This window comes from Rhinolophus sinicus, chromosome 2 (genome assembly GCF_057876585.1).
Source record: "Rhinolophus sinicus isolate RSI-liver-muscle chromosome 2, RSI-T2T, whole genome shotgun sequence".
NCBI classification, from domain to species: Eukaryota; Metazoa; Chordata; class Mammalia; order Chiroptera; family Rhinolophidae; genus Rhinolophus; species Rhinolophus sinicus.
The window spans coordinates 162429444-162441850 of record NC_142502.1 but is presented as its reverse complement, the minus strand read 5'-3'; the positions used below and the strand labels follow the sequence as shown (position 1 = coordinate 162441850).

At 37.5% G+C, this 12407-nt stretch overlaps 1 pseudogene; it reads left to right on the top strand.

Moving 5' to 3' along the window:
- The window catches only part of LOC109461098 (eukaryotic translation initiation factor 4E transporter pseudogene), a 113332-nt pseudogene extending 102124 nt beyond the window's left edge, over window positions 1-11208 (top strand).
- The last annotated feature ends 1199 nt before the right edge of the window (window positions 11209-12407 follow it).

Below are 12407 nucleotides of genomic sequence, written 5' to 3'. Positions count from 1 at the left end.
TTCAATTTTTTACCTGTAAAATGAAATGAATGTACTAATGATCTCTAGAGCACCTGACAGTTCAAAAATTTGATGATTCTGCAAGTTAGATCCCTTTCTTCCACCTCCCTTCAAAAGGGTGATGGATGAGACAAAATTTTTCAATAAAAAGAGAGTATATTTTCAGTTCAAAAGAGAAGTTAAAAAACAAAATGGCATATTGTGAAGTTTATGTTAGACATAAAGTTTAAAGAATTTAATAACATTAGATGTTAAAATGGGGGGGGGAAAGCAATGTGGAACCCAAGGCTTTAAGTAGAAACATACATTTTTTTGCATTTGTGTCATTAGAAGTAACCCAACTCAAAGTGCTTGCTCATCCTCAACATCCATGCACATCCTCTTGCATCAAATGAACAATGAAACTTGCAAGGTAACTTATCCCAAGTAAATTATCATAAAGAGAATGTGATATCTTGCTGTGGTTAAAATGACACTTCCAAAATGTATATGATATTGAGAGGACAAAACAGACAGCTTACTCTTATTGCCAACTTGCAACTACTTGAGTATCCAAAAGTAAAACACAGCTAGTTAATTAGTGCAAACTGAACAATTAAATTTCTATTATGTTATTTTAAAAGGGAAAATTACATAAAACTACAGAAGCAAAGTGATCCTAACAGAATAGAATTACTTTGTGTTAATTTCAATGTGGAGAGAAATATGTGTGAGTATTCTGTTCTATTAAGTATATAATATATGTAAATGTACTGTTCTCATCCTGTGTAAATAGAGTAGATACAAGGAATTGGAGTAAGTTAAACAGTCCCAGTAATGGCAGAAACTGTTCCAAAACAGGAAAGATTTATCACTAGTGGTCATATCCAATAACCAGGTGGAAAGATGAACCAAACGTAATCAGCATTGCTGGTCATACACAGAGTAACTAGTAACTATGTTCCAAGGTGATAGATTAGCAAAAAATACTTAAAAGAAGATGTTTTTATGCAGGCTTCATCCCTTTTCTCCTGCGAGATGAAAATTTGATGGCATTACAAATTAAAATAAGGTGTTAATACACATTACGTATGATTTTCCAGTAATGCTTACAAAGGAGGTCAAAATATATCAATTTTCAGGATGCTCTAACAGGACAGTATAACATTGTCTACAGGGAACTTAAAGAACATACCATTTGGAGGAAAACACCAAGGTCCAAACAACTAACCTACATAAAAAGGTATACCGTGAGCTTAGCCCCATTGACATAGCAGATTTATTTAGATTGAAATGGGCCCAGCCCAGAGCATGTCATCTCAAGTTGGGAAATTATAAACAGACCCCAATAGGTAATAATTCAATTGCCCAATAAAAAAGCAGTTGTTTGATAATTGAGAACCTATAACCTGGATAGGTTCAAGATGGGATTCTAACCTAGGAAGGAAGATAAAATAATAATAATATGTTCTAAATTAATAAAGCAGTAAACGTAAATCCACAGAATCAACATATTTGCAATTCATTTAATAATAACTATAAAAATAAGTCATAATAACTTAGGTAATTCTAATGTATTTTTTCCTGATTTTAAGATATTGAAAGCTCTTTTTAAAATATGATATATAAGCATTTAATTTAAGTTAAATATTTAGAAGAACCTGATTAAGTATTTTTGTAATCAACATTTTTGTGATTTAACCTGATAAATTTGTGTTTTGGTGTATTAGTTGTATAAACAATGTCTAAGTGTTTAGAGTTGTGTTGTCCAATATGGTACCCACTAGCTAATTGTGCTATTTAAACTTAAAGAATTAAAATTAAATATAATTAAATATTCACAGTGACCAAGACATGGAAACAACCAATGTGTCCTTCAATGGAGGATTAGATAAAGAAGCTGTGGTACATATATACAATGGAATTTCACTTGGCCGTAAGTAAAGATGAAATACCACCATTTGCAACATATGGCTGGATCTTGAGATTATCATGGTAAGCGAAAAGTCAGACAGAAAAAGTCGAGAACCAAGTGATTTCACTCATATGTGAGATATAAAATTGAAAGCAACAAACAAACAAGACAAAAATTCAATGACACAGACTACAGTTTAGTAGTTATAAAAGGGTAAAGGAGGAGAGCAATGGTAGAAGAAGGGGAAGGGGTCAAATGTACGTTGATAGAAGGAAAATTGATTCTGGGTGGTGAACACACAATGCAATAACTAGATGATGCATTATAGAATTGTACCCTTGAAGCCTATATAATTTTACTAACCCATGTTACCCAATAAATTGAATAAAAGTTAAAAAAAAATCGGTACCTCAATCTCACTAGCCATATTTAAAGTGCTCAATAGCCACAAGGCTGATGCCTATGCCTACTATACCCAGCGGCCAGATAAAGAAGTTGTATGAGCTTATTTTTAGATGTATTTGTTAGGATGTACACTAACCAGCTATGTTTATACGACTCGAAAGCATAGTGGTTCAATGGATCAGTCAACAAAAGTTCCTTTCTTTCTGAAGTCTAGAATTGGTAGGTCGTCCCAGTATAGGATTGGTGGGTAGAAAGGCAAGTTCAGCCTCACAAAAACTCCAAGGACCCAGGTCCTTCTTTCTTGTTTTGCTGTCACTTAGGGTGCGACCCTACTCTGCATGACTGAAACTAGCTCTGCAACATCTTATCTGCATGTTCCAGACTGTCAGACGAGGAAGAAGAGAAAATGAAGGGCAAGAAATTTCCTTTACAGAGAATGAATGTTGCACACATCACTTCCACTGATTCTTTTGTGGCTGAAACATAACTGCAGCTCACATCTGGCTCTGAAAGGTGGTCAAATTGTGCGGCTCTATGCCCAGCTACAACTTGGGCTGAGGCATATTATTTCTAAATGAGTGGGAGAATGTTTACTGGAGAACAATCAGCACTCTGCCACAGAGAAATACTGTTTAATGCATTTAAATTTAAAAGTGGAACTTCGACCACATTTCAACAGTGGGAGATGATGTTCTCATTTAATAGTCCTTGGAAAGAAAAACTCCTATCAATGTCCCTTCCACTAGTTGTATAAATTCTACTGTTAATACATTTTGTCCTGGCTGAAGTAGTATAAACTAGTAATAGAAAACATAGTTTCATTTAAAAACTCACCAAGAAGAAAATGTTGCTTTCTTGGCTATTTTAAAATAAATATCAGCATCCATTTTAATTCACTTAACTTCTTAATAGGGAAATTCTTTAAGGAATAGTGCTACCCATAAAATCTGTAAAATAATGTACTTAAGTCAACACTGCATAATTATGAGGTCATAGAACACCCCAGCCAAAAACAATACTTAAATTATATAATAAATTTAACAATATTACAGGCATGTTTTACAGATTAAACTTACATTACAAAGTAAACATTGTATTTAACATTTTATTTGTGCATGAGGAACTAAAAGGATATTACTAAAATATACTAAAATTTATTTTTCTTTAATAAAAGATTGTTCACTATTAAGCTTCAAGCCTAATCATTTCCAACCTGTCAATGAAAGTGTTATTATATAATAAGATTTATACACTTACACAGATTTATACAATTGTTTCTTAAAAATCAGATATATTGTATATTAAATATTTAAATTATATATTTTAGACAATAGAAATTAGCAAAAGGACAATAAAAATTACAATATCGTAATTACCTTTTAGAAATTGCACCTGGAAACTCAAAAATGTACTTCATAATTGTTGACAATAATCTTTCTGATATGCTTTTGTTCAGGTGAAAACATAGGAAGAATTTTATTTACTTATAAGTGTTCTTCTTTAAGGTAAGAATAAATTTCAACTATTAGCTGAAGACATTTCAAAACCCAAAATTGATAATTTTTCATTAATAATAAAGGTTTTCAGACCAATAATTCCTATATGGTGTTAAATTTATACAGATTAGGGATCCACTGTACTGGCTAAATCAATTTTTGTATGTTAGTCAACAGTGTCTGTAAAGCAATGTGCACATTTTATTATTTGTTAAATTGGCCTTATATAATATGTTAGATGCACTATTTCCAAAAAAAGAGAAAATGGATTCTAATTTCTTTAGTCATTGAATTTAAGCAGGCAGTTTATAAACTCACTTTCAATAGCAATCAAAATATTTTCCTTTCCTAGAGCCACTTATCCACATCTAAGAGGAAACATTGCAATATGAGGATAGCATCTTCTCAACCAGCTTCCCTTGTTATCTATTATTGGTTTTCAAATATTTTCCCCTCTGGCCTATATGGCCCACGCACACGGACATTTCTAATCGGTTAGGATTAGCCCCAACAATTTCCATCCCATTCAAGAAATAACACAAAGCAAGGGAGAGTGATATTTTATCATGATTATCTTGAATCTATAGCTTATTTAAGAAAAATAAAATACTTTCATCTTTTTCTCCATAATGTGAGGCATCCGATATCATGAAAAAGCCTCATAGTACAGAATATTTTTAAAAGCTGGATTCATTGCGGGGGAAAGAGCAGGAAAAAGAACAGACACCTCTATAACTGCATAGAAGAACTGACAAAAAAAATTGAGAACAATCCTCAGAGGACAAAAATGACAACAAGCAGAATCCAGAGAGGCAACAAAATGCTGATGTTGGTATCTGTCATGGGAACATCTGCTGATCCCTAGAGACCTACAGCTTCATGCTAACCAAGCTAGGTGACTAAAGAACAGAGATAGACCCAGGGACTACACCAAGTGGGAAGTTGGATCAGAGACTCTCACAAAATAATAAAATCCCTAAGAGCTGATACCTCAGTTGAAAGAATGAACTAAATTTTTTCAAAGACTCCATAGTGCAAGGAGAAAAATGAGTATTTGCTTATTTCATTTCCATTAGCTCTGGGCTGAGGAAGAGTGATTATTGCTTCTGAAAATTCTTAACCAGAAGGCTAATCACAATTGGATTAGAGCTGAAATTATATTACTTGCTTCTGTAGCTCCCCACAAGCCTTAGCCAATGATTTAAACTGGCCATGAATTAGTAGTACCAAGCAGAAGCAAATTCGGGGGAAAAAACACCTTAAAACCCAAACTTGAAAGAATTACCACAAATAAACTCCCAAGGAACATGAACGTACAATCAAGAAAATCAAAAACATATGAGGAATCAACCCACTCTGAGCAAAAATCAGTAGAAATAACAAGTAATAAGATCAGATCCACTTAGATGACATATGTTATAATAATCAGGTACAGAATTTAAATAAATATGTTTACTCTATTTAAATATATAAAAGAACTGACATAGAGCATATATGTAGATGGGATTTTTAAATTTTTATAAACTGCTAGAAATCAATAAAAAAGACAACCTACTTTAAAAATAACAGACAAGACTTGAATAGGTACTTCACAAAAACAAAAAAAGAAGAAAAAAGAAAAGGAACACAAATGGCCAATTAACATCAAAAAGTGTTCAATATTACTAGTACTCAGCAAAAAATAAAATCAGGGTAAGTCCCCATTACACACCAAAACACTGGCAAATTTTCAAAAATCCAACAATGTTAAATTTTACAAGCATGTAGAGCAAGGGGCAATCTCATACAGCTGGTGAGAGAATAAATTGATACATACACTTTGGAAAAGTTGGGCATCATCTTTTAGAATGGAAAATTCCCCCGATGCTATGATCCAACAATTCTACTATGTATAAATACACAGAGGAACTCGTGCTTGTGTATACTTGTATACTATACAAGAATGGTTATAGTAGCATGATTCATACTACAAAAAAAAAAAAAAAAAAAACCTGGAAACTATCTAAATGTCCCTCTGTAGCTGACAAACTATAACTACATGCAACAACATAGATGAATCACATGATATAAGCAAAAAAAAAATCTACAGTATACATAAAGTCTAAAACAGACAAAACTGAACTACATTATTTAGAGGTGCATTTATAAGTGGAAAACTATAAAGATTAGTAAGGAAATGATTTATCATAAATGTCAGGATTGTGGTTCCCTTTGGGCTGGGAAGATTAGGATGAAGAGAGGCAAAAGGCATGCTTTGGAGTGCTAATACTGTTCCTGACCATGTATGGAAGAATTTTTAAAAAACATTTACTAAGCTGCACATATAATGTTATATTGTTAGTATGTTGATATGGCAATACAAATGTATAAGTTAATATGGAAACAGAAATTTAAAACTCAGAGGTTTTGCAGAGATCACTATTATTCGATGAGTCTTCCATGTGTTCCTCCACAGTTCACTGTCTCCTTTGAAATTAGTTTGTGGCCAACGTGATTATTTTTGGCTAATGGGCTATTAGCAGAAGTCTTATGTGTCCCTTAAAAACAAGTCAAGTTCTCCATACTCTCTCTTCCACCTGCTGTGATAAGCCTTGAATCCCATGCCAAAATACGGAAGCCACAAAAATGTAAGCAGACTGATTCCTGAATCCCAGTGGAAGGCAGTTGTTCTGCAGACCACCTGGGCCCTCAGTGCAGGAGTGAGAAATAAACTTCCTGTTTAAAACCACTAAGAGTTTAGGATTTAAATGTTTCTGCAGCATAGCCTAGCCTAAATGACCAATACAAAAGAGTTAAGAGCAAATCAGACAAAAATAAATAAAACTATAAATATTAAACCATATGCTCCTCAGAAGTTTTTAAAAAAAGAGACATGTGGAGAACAAAATGAGAAGGTCTAGTATTGTATATAATTACAGCTCCAGGAGAAAATTCATAGAGATATTTGCTCTGGATCTTTCAGAATTGTTGAAAGAGAGCATTCCTCAAATTCAGGAAATCCTATAATCCCAAAGTGAAGAAAAAGAAACCATACCCTAGACATGTCATATGAAGTGACATAACATCAAAGACAAAGAAAAGATATAAAAAGTATCCAAAAATAAAAGTCACACTACCTATAAGGGAACAAAAATTTAGTCTGTCAGCTGACTTCTCTAAGCCATTAAGACATCCAAAAGACCATAGGATAATGTCTTCAAAATACTAAGAGAAACTATTACCAAAGTATAATTCTATACTCAGTGAAACTATCTTCAAAAAAAAAAAAAAAAAAAAGATGGAATTAAGAAATTTCAGCCCTTCCAAAACTGAGAGAATTTACTGCCAAAAAAATTTTTGTAGGCTTCTCATCTGTCACAGATATATATCTAAAATATATAAAGAATTCATATAACTCAATAGCAAAGAACAAATTATCCAATTTAAAAATGGGCAAAGGACCTAAATAGACATTTCTCCAAATAAGACATATAAATGGCCAAGAGGAGAAAAGGTCTCAACATCGTTAATCATTACAGAAATAAAAATAAAAATCACAATAAGGTATCACCTTACATCCGTTAGAATGACTATCATCAAAAAGACAAGGGATAACACAAATGCTGGAGAGGATGTGGAGAAAAGGGAACACTTGGGCACTGCTGGTGGGAATGTAAATTGGTACAGTCTCTATGGAGAACAGGATGGAGGTTGCTCAAAAAATTAAAAATAGAACTACCCATATGATCCAGCAATTTCACGTCTGAGAATATATACAAAGAAAAGGAAAACACTAAAAAAGGAAAGCATAGAGAACATAGTCAATAATGTGCAACAATTATATATTAGACTAGTCAGGGGAATCACTTCCTAAATTATATAAGTGTCTAACCACTACGCTGTACACCCTGAAACTAGTATAAAATAATATGGAATGTCAACTGTAACTAAAAAAAAATAAATAAATTTTAAAAATAAAGATTAAAAAACATGTGCAATACATTCCCATGTTCATTGCAGCATTATTTACAGTAACCAAGATATAGAAGAAACCTAAGGGACCATAAACAGATGAATGTATAGAGAATTTGTGATATACTGTGTTTCCCCAAAAATAAGACCTAGCCGGACCACCAACACTAATGTGTCTTTTGGAGCAAAAATTAATATAAGATCCAATATTACATACATTATATTATATTATGTTATATTAAAATAAGATCCAGCATTATATTGTATTATATTATATTACATTACATTGCATTATATTATATTATAAGACCCAGTCTTATATTAAAATAAGACGGATCCCATATTAATTTTTGCTCCAAAAGACACATTAGAGCTGATGGTCCCGCTAGGTCTTATTTTCAGGAAACCGGGTATATATTAGGTTGGTGCAAACGTAATTGCGGTTTAAAGGTTAAAAATAATAGCAAAACTTGAGCGGGGTGGCAGGCGGGCAGCGGGCTGGTGGGGTCCAGCCGCCGGGGTGGACAGCTGCGGGCCTGTGCTGGCTCCTGCTCTGAGTGCCTGGCCAGGGGATTCCACCCCCTCACTCCCTCCGGCCTGCTTCCCCTCGTGCAAAGAATTGTAGACCAAAGAGCATTGGATAGAAGTGTGGGTGAAACAGAAAATGAAGATACTTTCCTTGACTTGAAGAAGCAACTGGCCTCGAAATCCCCCATCGTTATACAAAAGAGGAGATTTTGGATATAAAAGAATGCCCTCATTCCAAACAAAGGCCTTCATGCCTCTCGAAAAATACGACAGTGATGGCGTCTGGGACACCAAGAAGTGGCATGCCTCTCTTTAGCCAGCTTCAGGGAGGAGCTCACCAGTGGAAAGTGTGAAGAAAGAGTTGGATACAGACCGGCCTTCCCTGGTGCTCAGGATAGTAGATCCACGAGAGCGCGTGAAAGAAGATGACTTAGATGTTGTTCTCAGCCCACAGAGAAGATCCTCTGGAGGGGGCTGCTGTGTAACGGCTGCTGTTAGCTCCCGGCGCTCAGGAAGCCAATTGGAGAAAGATAGTGATGGGCTTCACCTGCTTGGTAGACGAAAGATTGGCAATGGGAGGATAATCCCTGCTAGGACCTTTGAAAAGGATCACCGTCTTAACGATAAGAACCTGCGGGATTTGAGAAACAGAGACCGAGAGAGGGACTACGAGGACAAGCGTTTCAGGAGAGAGTTTGGAGATACTAAGTGTGTCCTTGGTGAATGTAGAAGGAATGATTCCTACACAGAAGAAGAACCAGAACTTGTGGGTCTCAGCTGGACCCACAAGTCACTCTGAGCTGACTGGCTTTGATGATAAGATACTGGAAGAAGATCACCAAGGAAGAAAAAGAACAAGGCGACGGGCAGCCTCTGTGAAGGAGGCGTAGTCGGGTGCAATGGAGGAGCGGCCGAAGAGCATGAGGAGCAGGTAGGTCATCCTCGCACACGAGCCTGCTGCAGATCAGGAAGGGCCAAGGGACGCCGTCTTGCCTGAGCAGTCCCCAGGAGAATTTGACTTTAGTGAGTTCTTTAACCTTGATAAGGTGCTGTGCTTGGCTTTGATGATAGAAGATGTTTGGAGAAAGGTCAGTCTCCGCCAGTCGGTTCAGTAGGTGGTTCTCTAACAAGCCGATCAGGAAGCTGATCCAGCAGTCTTGGGTCAACACGACATGAAGAACTGGAGAAACTTGCAGTTCTGGAGCAAGGCATCCTCTCTCCTGGACAGAATTTGGGGAATTATTTTGCTCCTATACCATTGGAAGACCATGCTGAAACTAAAGTGGATATTTTACAAATGCTACAGAAAGCCAAAGTGGATTTAAAACCTCTTCTTTCCAGCCCTTCTGCATATAAAGAAAACTTAAAGAGAGCTCACATTCAGGGGTTATGTTTTCAGTGGAAGAGGTAGAAGCAGGACTCAAGGGCTTGAAGATGGACCAGCAAGGGAAGAATTCAACTCCCTTCATGGCAGAACACTTAGAGGAGACCCTGAGTGCTGTAACCAGCAATCAATAGCTCAAAAAAGATGGAGATATGACTGCATTCAATAAGCTAATGAGCACCATGAAGGCAAGTAGGACTTTGCCTTCTCAGCCCAAAGTCAGCCAAAACCTTGAAAGCCATGTGATGTCCCCTGCTGAGATTCCAGGCCAGCCTGTCCCTAAGAACGTCCCGCAGGTGTTTCAAACATGAGCAGCCTCAGCAGACTACTTTTGTCCACTAATACCATTGCCAATTGGTTTCACTCCAGGACCACCGCAGCTGCTCAGAGATCCATTCCAAGGCATGCACAAGCTGGTGAGCCCTGTCACGGCCCAGATGAGCCAGCTTGAATTGCAACAGGCAGCTTTAGAGGGGCTGGCCCTGCCACATGACCTTGCAGTGCCGGCAACAAACTTCTGTAAGCCTAGTTTTGGCAAACCGCCAGTGGACAGAACCAGAGATGGAGTCAGAAAACAGGCAACAGCAAGTGACCAAGTCACCAGCACCCGTGCACAGAGGGGATTCCTCTTTCCCTGCCCCCACTGCCTCCATCACAAGCATGCTTTCTCCTTCTTTCACCTCTACCTCAGTGATTCATAAGATGTACGAGAGCAAAGAGAAAAGCAGGGAGGAACCAGCATCTGGGAAAGCCGCTCTTGGTGACAGTAAAGAGGACACTCAGAAGGTCAGTGAAGAGAACCTGCTCTCAGCCAACTGTGCCCAGTGCTGATCGAGACTCTTCCCCCACTACAAACCCCAAACTGTGTGCGCTGCAGCGGTCTTCGTGTCCCACCCCACTGTCCCAGACGAACCAACCATTACACCAAAGAACAAGATCATCGACCTAAAGCACCTGGGAGAAAAACACCCACCTTAGCATCCCCCGTTCCAGGAGCCCCTTTTCTCCATCCTGTCCACCAAGTCCTCCTTGTGCCCCGTGTCCCAATTGTTCAGCCAGTTCACCGGCTTCACCCAAGCTCGGTCCAAAGGATGCTGGCCCAGGGAGTACATCCACAGCAGCTTCCAAGTTTGCTCCAAGCTGGTGTGCTTCCTCCTGGGATGGATCTGACTCGTTTACAGGGAACATCTGGCCCAATCCTGGATCAACCCTTTTACCCTTTACCTGCCGCTAATCACATTCTCCTAAACCCTCGTCCTGGGACACCGCTGCATCTGGCAGTGGTGCAACAGCAGCTACAGCTCTCAGTTCTTCATCCTCCAGGCTCTGGTTCCCAGGCAGCTGCTGTCAGTGTTCAGACGACCGCTAAGAATGTGCCCAATCGGTCAAACCTGCCCCACATTCACTCCCAGCTGGAGCACCGCCCCAGCCAGAGGAGCAGCTCCCCAGTGGGTCTTGCTAAATGGTTTGGCTCAGATGTGCTGCAGCAGCCCCTGCCTTCCATGCCCGCCAAAGTCATCAGTGTGGATGAGTTAGAATACCGACAATGAGCAGCATAGGCAAGCTCACCAAAGCCTGGGCCTGTGGTGGCTCCCTGGTCAGGACTCTGCCTCCTCATCTTGGGTTGGTTTACAGGCTTTTACTTTGGAGCACTCTCTGCAAAACTGTTTCAGGGGGGTCTAGGCCTCTGGTGTGCTCTGCATGATGCAAAGATCTTAACCAATCAAGTAAAGCCGACATGGTCTGAATACAGGATGCAGTGTTGTAAATCCTCCAAACAGCCTTTCTTTTTTTGTAAGACATGTGAATGAAGTGTTGGTGTCTTAACTAAGAGTTGGCACCTAAGGGTTCTGAGGAAATAAATGCATAGACCCTTATGTACAGACCTGTGTATAAACAACTTTTGTACATACATTTAGGATAGGTTTTTTTGAACTTATACAGCTGTACATAAAAGTAGCTGATATTAGTTAAGCCTGTGTCAACAGTTTGGATTTTTTTCACTTGTGTATTTGGGACTTTTTCTTTTCGTTGATTGAAGTTGCATATGCTGTGTCTGAATGAAAAATAATAATAATAATAATTGCAAAAATTGCAATTACTTCTGACTAACCTAATACATATATATACACAGGCATATATATATATATATATATATATATATATATATATATATATATATATATATAAAATGCAATATCATGCAGCCATAAAAAGGAAGGAAATCCTGCCATTTGCAACAACTTGGATGAACTTGAGAGCATTACTCTAAGTGAAATAATTCAGAAAGAGAAAGACAAATACCATATGATCTTATTTATATGTGAAATCTAAAAAGAAACAAAAACAACCCTAACTCATAAATACAGAAAACCAACTGATGGTTGTCACAGAAGGGGGTTGGGGGGTAATCAAAAAGGACAGAGGTGGTCAAAAGGTACACATTTTCAGTTATAAAATAAGTAACAGAGATGTAATGCACAGCATGGTGACTACAGTTAACAATACTCTATTGTGTATTTGAAAGTTGCTAAGACAGTAGATCTTAAAAGTTATCAAACACATACACACACAAAATGGTAGCTATGTGTGATAAGGGATGTTAACTAGATTAATGCGGTGATCATTATGCAATATATACATATATCAAATCATTATGTTTTACCCCTGAAACGAATATAATGCTATAGGTCAATTACACCTCCATAAAAGAATTTAAATAAGTTAATGCAGCATTTTTAGCACGGCC